This window comes from Chaetura pelagica, unplaced genomic scaffold (assembly GCF_000747805.2).
Source record: "Chaetura pelagica isolate M959 unplaced genomic scaffold, ChaPel_1.0 scaffold17, whole genome shotgun sequence".
Taxonomy (NCBI): Eukaryota; Metazoa; Chordata; class Aves; order Apodiformes; family Apodidae; genus Chaetura; species Chaetura pelagica.
In genome coordinates, this window is record NW_009970726.1 from 4,109,965 (window position 1) to 4,117,685 (window position 7,721).

The following is a 7,721-nucleotide window of genomic DNA, read 5'->3' on the forward strand; positions in this document are numbered from 1 at the left end:
CTCTACTGTATTTGCAGACTCGTGGTAATAAGGAAAGCACTCCTGGCTGCTCTTGGAAAATTGTCATGTAAGTGAGTGAGGGGAGAGGTCAGGCAGTGACAGACTGCTCTTCCAGCCTGAAATGGGGGCTTGCACCAACTCCAGAAAACCGAACACAGTTTGAAACACGTGTTTAACTAAAAAAGAATGTTATTAAAACAAATTATACCCATAATTTAGAAATATAATCTGAAAGTACTGTCGCTCCTGGCTTCCATTCAGATGATGTCTGGCAACATGCTGTGTATCATCCACAAAGTATCTTCCAGAATCCCCAGCACCCTGGCTTCAGGGATCGTGCTAAATCTCACTAAATTCTGATGATTCTGATGTCATTTTCTAAGCTTACAGTGTTCTTTCAAGTGACATCAATCATGACTCAACCTGGCCTCTCCTGCCATATATGACAAAGGCTCCTATTTTTAAACTCTTAGACAAATAGAGTCTGTATAACGTTTTGTTTGCCAAAAATATGTCCGTTCAAATCTCACTCTTCCAAGCATATTTTGTTCTTTTGGGCTACTTGTCAGCTGGCCTATTTATATCAGGTTTGTAAGACATAAGATGTTTTTCTGGAAGTAAAATAACAGAGACCAGAGCTTCCACCTTGCATTATTAATAGAATTCATGATAATCTGTGGTTATATTGTCAAGAAGCACAGAGACTAATTGCACAGAGCCAACAATTCGCTCAGCGTAGTGGTTAAAATGGATAAATGGATAAAAATGATTTGTTTTAGTGCCTGCAGTCTCTAGTAAATGTCAAATACTTTCTTGACATTCTAAAACCCAGGCTGTACAGCAAAAGTGGGAGAGTAGCATTTCGTATTAATTTAAAAATGCATAAAACTGATTATCCTCTTCTAGCACTCAGTATTTCACTGTTTCATGAAGACCCTTGATGCTGCTCATAACTGGCTGTACTTTTCAAGTCATGTCTCTCATTTTTCTTTCAGCAGAGAAGTGAATGTTTTACTTCAAATATATCGATAAAATTTAACTACCTGCATAAGATGATCTTTACAGAGATTCTCCACACCCAGTTCTCCCACTTGGAGAATGCTGTAAATATTCATCTGCCCTACTTCCCCATGCATGGCAATCTTGCCAGTCCCATGAACCTGCTGTTCCTTTTGCGTCAGTCCCAATCACATGCATGGATCTTCATGTATTTCAGTATTATCACTTCAGCTTTTTATTGTTCGCTTTAATGACCTTGCAGGGTTCAAAGAACACCTGGACATATTCTCAACTGCTAGTCTTTAAAACATTCACAAAATGTTCTGGTGTAAAGAATTTGTGATATTTCCTTTGTTCACCCCATCTGTGTACTTACATACATCTGCTAGACTTTTTTTTTTTTTTTTACTCTGCTGTAGTAAGATGATGCACAGGTGTAATGGAACTGACAAAAGTGTGAATATTTTTCTGAAAGAGATCACTTATATTTAGTACTACTGACATTTTACTCATTGTTCTCGTTAGTACCCACATTTATTCCAAAGGAATTGTGAAATTAAATCATCAAAAAGCTACCACCTGCACAAGTCTTCTGAAACCTTTTGTCTGTCTTAGACATTACAAAACCATGCAAAAGGGCTTAGAGATAGCTTAAGAAAAAAAAAGAAAAAAGATGAGAAACGGAATATCCAGGTGGCTTTTTAACTGGAATACAATAAAATAGAGTTTGGAAAGTATTGCACAGAAATATAATAACGAAAAAAACACAAGATACGCAGTTTACAAGTTGAAATATGTAGTGCTGGCTGGCTTCAGCTGAAATCAGCAAAGCAGGCAAAGCTTTTTATGGGCCTACTAGTTGCTTGATAGTTCCAAGTTTACAGAGGTATGACTGGCAGCTTACAGGTGTGCCGATCAACACTAGAAAATCTTTTAAGGCTTATGGTTAATTAAGGTTAATTATTCTGAAACACTGTTGTAAAGATTTCAGTAATAATTGTTTAAAGTGACAGAGATTAATGGCTGCCTCCATTTTGAGAGCACTTGGGAAATTAAAGTGTGTGAGAAGATTTATCAGGAACACGTTGTAGGTGTAAAGCAATGAAAGCCTGGATGAAGAGCTAAGCAGCAAAGGGCTGCCAGTCTAGAACAATCCTACAATTTGAAGTAAATAATTTAGACAAGGAGTCAATATATTTATCAGCAATACATATTTACAGTAATACGCTTGGCAGGACGTAGGTGCCTTTGCATTGAAATTCACTCCCAGATATTAATCTCAAGATACTAACGCAAAGATAATAACTTGCCAGCTCTTACGTATTTGATTACTCACCAAAATACTTATCATCTTTGCTGATTGCATCATATCTCAAAGCCAGACCCAGAGAAGTCATCAGCTTGGTTCCAGGGCAAGAGCTGCCAGCCCCATTGTGAGGAGTGTTATTGAAGTCAAAGGGACCACACATGAAACAAGGCACTGAAGCTCAACAGTAAAAGTCAGCAAGACCTGGCATTAGATTACAAGGTCTTCCGAGCAAAGGCATTCCTAATTTCCCAGGCATGGAAAGGCAGGAGTCACAACCCTGATACTGTTAAAATGAAACTTTCCTGATCCCTTCACTAGCACCGTGGGTTTCTGCCCTGCCACCTCGGCTGTGCCGCGCTCCTGAACTGCAGCAGCAACCCCGTGTTTCCAAGCGGTACAGATGAAAGTCACTTGAGGCTAGCTAAGGGAAGAGTTCCTACTATCACTCATTTGGGGGCTGAAGTGGTGTCAGCTCTCTGCTGATATTTCATAGTTATCCCATATACATAATACAGAAAGCAGCAGCAGCTGTTGGGTTCTAAGAGCAAAGCAATCCAGGCTAAGCACTTTCCAATAGCACAAAATGAGGCAATTTACCAGGAAGAGAGGGAGTTGCATTAGCATGAAAAAATTCTAAGTTATTCACAAGATGCTAAAAGAGAAGGAAGAATCATCAGTCTTCTGAACACTGGAACCATGAGGATCCATAAGGATTTTACATGACGCTAGTGAGCCCAAGCCAAGCTGCTCTAACCAGAGCTGTGCAGGGAGCAGAGCAGTAGCACTGATTCCCTGCAATGCTCTCTCAAATCTAAAGAGAATCTGACCTCTTGTGTTTTCCACTTAGATTTTGTGACAGACAAGTTTCTGTAGCTGGGACCAACCCAGAAGTTTCTGCAGAAAACTGGAGCACGAGTGTCTCATGGAAGTACTTCAATGTGGTTGCAAGGACGATAACACACCAAGTCTATAAATGCATCACAGTTTTCTAGCAGTAGTGGTGTTAATACCAGCCATCACTTCTGGTACAAAGTAGGTGAACGTGAGGAAGGCTCAGGATTAAGAATGTACCCACCTTGTCAGCAATACACAGACACTTCAACCACCCATGTCTCAGGACTTTTTGGACTTGAACAGACTGTAAGAGTAGGCAGGTTTGAATACCATTTTCCAGAAGATTCCTTCTGGAGTCCACAGTCAGGACCTGCGTTCAGACCATGACACTGAGAAGGGAAACCATGTGCAGAGTCTGCCATAATGGAGTAAAGAACTGCACACTGGGAATGCTCTACCTGGCACAGAGGGTATCTAAACTGCTCCTTGCTAAATGCTTAACGTGAAGGGTACAGGTGTGGAGACTGCTCCTTCTTATAGTTAAGAGGGAACACATGACACCTTGCTGCTTAAATCATCTTCCCATGCTGTTTTCACCTATGGGTTGCGCAGTTTTGTGTCTGCAGACTTCCCAGTGGTTCAGAGCCTGGCAGTGCCCCAGCTTCTCCCTTCCAGCCATTCCTGGCCAGGCCCTGCTCCACACCACCCGTGTTAAGCTAATGGCTTTTGACATAGAGAGGCTTTTTGAGAAGACTGGTTAGGAAGAAAGGAAACAAGACTAAACAGAATAGATCACTTGAGAACAGTCGCAGATGCTTGTTCTCTACTTGCTTGATCTGGTAGCTTTGGAAGATAGGAACTCCACATTGTTTATGATTACATTGATAAAAGGAAAAAAGGCTTTAATTACAGCAACTCTTGCTTTCAAGCAGTCAGTCAGGAAGCCAAAAGTCTGCAGAGTTACAGTGTCTGATAATCAGAAGTATAACAACATTCTGAAGATTAGAAATGGAATAATAAACTATTTGCCTCTTTTACTAAGTTACTGTATAATCTTTTCACAAATAGCATTTCTGATTTCAAATGCTGTGGTGTCACCTGTCACATTCTGTACCATGGCAAAGAGTGGCACCTCCTGCTTTGCTTGGAGCAGCTTCCCTGTAGCCCCCCTGCAAGGGCAGCAGCCCCCCAGCCCGTGTAGTGGGCTGGCAGTCAGGGAGAGCACAGTTTCAGAAGCAGGGTACATATGTAGTTGGACTTTTGAAAGGAAAATAGAACCTGATACTTCAGTTCCCACAGGATGCCACCACAGAGACTATTTTCTGTAAAATGAAACCAGTAGCGTGGTGTTTTACACCACAGTATCACATATAAGGCAAGACAGTTGGCCCAGTGATACTCCTACACAGACAAATTCCTGTGTGTCCTGACAGGTTCACATTTCTTTATCTGGCAAGCATAAAATTATAGCCTATGTACAAAGCAGTCTTTTCATTTAGTGAACAATTAAGCTAATCTCAGCAACATTTCATGTTTAACTGGGTTTGCAGTGAACAAGTTTGCAGTCTGCATTTAATCAAGCTCTTCTGACTTTCACAAAATAGGGGCAAACAGTATATTAGAAATGTAAAATTCTCAGCTTTCTGAGATGTGTGTGAGTCCTGCCTGAGTAAAACTATGCATCTGTTTGCTAAAACTTTGATATGGTATCAATACACTTCCTTTCTTTAGTTTGCCATTAATTGTTCAATTAAGCAATGAGCTGTGGTTTTGCAAGTCTTTTTTCATCAAATAAATTGGTATACTCTACAGCACTTGATGAATACATAAACATACATACCTGTGCAAACATGCACAGTGAAAGCTGCTATTGGCATAAAGGTAACATCAGCTGCATTAATTACAAGACAGACTCTTGGCCTTCAAAGCCTCACCTATTCAAAAGCATATTAGAGTCTGTTTTTTCCACTCTGGTTGGAGCTGGGGCTGGATCCAGCTGTGGCCAATGATGATCTGAATTCAATGAAGTCAAAAGAAGACAATAATTCAGGTTCAGTTCTGGTTTTTGACAAAACAATGGTTCAAATCAATCTTTGGTTTTGGTTCTACTTCCTGCTTAACAGCTGTGCAAAGAAAACCATCTGGAATAATACCCCAGCAGGGCCAATAACTGAGGTTGCTCTTTCATACTCTCCAGGTAACACCATTAATAACAAAGCTTTCAGGCCAGTTTTCAACAACAAAGACCCAACCAAACAAAAACACTTCTTTTGTGCCTTATTATCAATTGTAGCCAGGACTGCAATCAGGAATTCAAACATTCTGCCTCCATCCTCACCTGTCACTAAAATAGGCTAAGACCTGCTGTTCTGGCTCTGAAGGAGAGAGGCAGAGCACAGCTCATGTATACACAGACACATTTTCTCCCCCAGTCAAGCTGGCCTCACGGCTGCTGGGACCAACCTTTTGCTGCCCCTCAGCTGTGTTGAGCACACCCCACCAGGGGCTGAAGCTCCTGCAGGAAGCCAGGAAGCCCCCGAACCACCTGAGCCTCCTGTGAGATGCTGAATCCCAGCCCCATTATGCCAGTGCAGCCTCTTGTACTAGTTGGTAAGAAAAGTTGCACTCACTGGATCCCTTTGCACCTTCCTGCTGGTCTGCACTGCTCTTCTGTCCCTCTGGCATTTTTAGTGAGTTTCTTAGAACCCGGGACTACATCTTTGTTCCATGTACTTATGGTGCCTAACACAGGGAAGTCTGTATTTGAGAGTGGGGCTCCAGAAGCTGCATCAAAGTAGGTTTAATGGGGAAGCATAACCCATGCATGGCAAAGCTCTCGAGAGTAAAACATGCAAGGGCCTCCATGCACTATGGAGAGGTCTCAACCGCCACTTCCATCTGTGCAATTGCCCCAGCATAAATGTGCACCTTGATTGTGAAACATGACCATTCCCACCACTTGAAGTCTAGACCAATTTCAGGGAACCATCATTTCTTAAAAATAAGCCAGTAATGCAAATCTAGGAAAGGGAGGAGACACCATGGAATGTCAAGAGATGCCACAGAAAACAAGCAGAACTGCTCCCAGTTGCCATTTACTTAAACAAAAAACCCTGAAGCCAACACTGGCTGCATAAAACTTAGAATTGGTTTTGGCCTCTTTCACCACGTGCTGCTCCCATCTATGAAACAAGCCACAGGGACCCTCAGAAAATGCTGTTTTCATGGGACAAAACACCATCCATGTGCTTCTCCATCTGGATCAAACACTAGCTCTTCACCTCTGCTTCAGAAACACACCACCTCTATCATCCACTGGGAAGGAAATAAAAAATGTCCTTGTATCAAATTTTTGGTGTCTCACTGTTTTTTCAAGACATATTAATGATGTATGACTGAGATTACTAAACTAAAGCTGGATAAGGTCCAAGGGGAGAAAAAGAATGAAATTATTAAACACAGATTGTGTCGTTTGTGTTAAAGCTGTGATCCCTGTACTCTTACTGTAAAACATAACAAAATCAGAAGAAAGTAAAGCAACAGCTTTGCCAACATCACCAAGATCCAGAGTACTCCTTCTGGGTACTACATTTCTACTCTTAATTCCAACAATTTTGGCTTTGCTTACCAGTAAAGATTTACTGGCGCTTATTTGTATTTATACTTACCAAGGAGGGAACAGAAACCACAGAACATTTGCAGCCAACTTGCTCACCTCCTTGTTCAGTGTCTTACAAAAACAAAGATACATTTCCAGGGCAGTACTGGTGTTTGCAATGTTCTCAGTCCCTCTCTGCCATACCCACAGACTCTGCCTTTTAAACATGTACCAAATTCCTTAAAACTAAGTTTCCATGAGCCCATGTATAATCCTATAGAAAGCTTGTAACATTGTTGTTAAACCACAAATCTAGATTTCACTCGAGGAAACTTACAGCATGTCTTTTGTTTTTTTAGCATATTCAAATTGTGAATATTAGTATGGTGGCTACTGAAAAGAACTAGACATAATTACAAAAGACATTGTGACCCAACTTGCTCTATTTGTTTCTTATCGAGAAGTTTTCAAGTACTGTTTGTGCCATTTGAACTCTTTTGGAAACCCTGAAGATATTCTTCTCCATTCGTGTATTGAAACGTGAAGCTGGCAGCTTCGAGCCACTAAGCCTTTAAAATTTTGTTTAAACAGACATGTAAAACTAAAATAGAAGCAAAACAAAGTCTCAATAATCACCAGGGTTTACCCTCTTCGTTAAAATGTTGGATGTCCATGATGCAAAATACCATAGTATTTTATTATAGAAATGTAAAATCATTCCATACAGTCTTCCAAATATACAACTTGTATTTCAGACACAGATACTGAGAGGGGAAAAGTCTGCAGCTGTCTAGTGCTCCAAATTCCCTCATTTGTACTGTCATTTAACAAAAGACAAAATTTAAGACCAGACTTTAACTGTTTCCAAATGTTTTTGTGTATGTTTCTGCTGAAACCTTTAACCATTATCAAGCACCAGCACTCAAACAACAAATACACCCACTGTTTTCTTTAATTTTGTGTTCAGATGTTTTCCTGCTG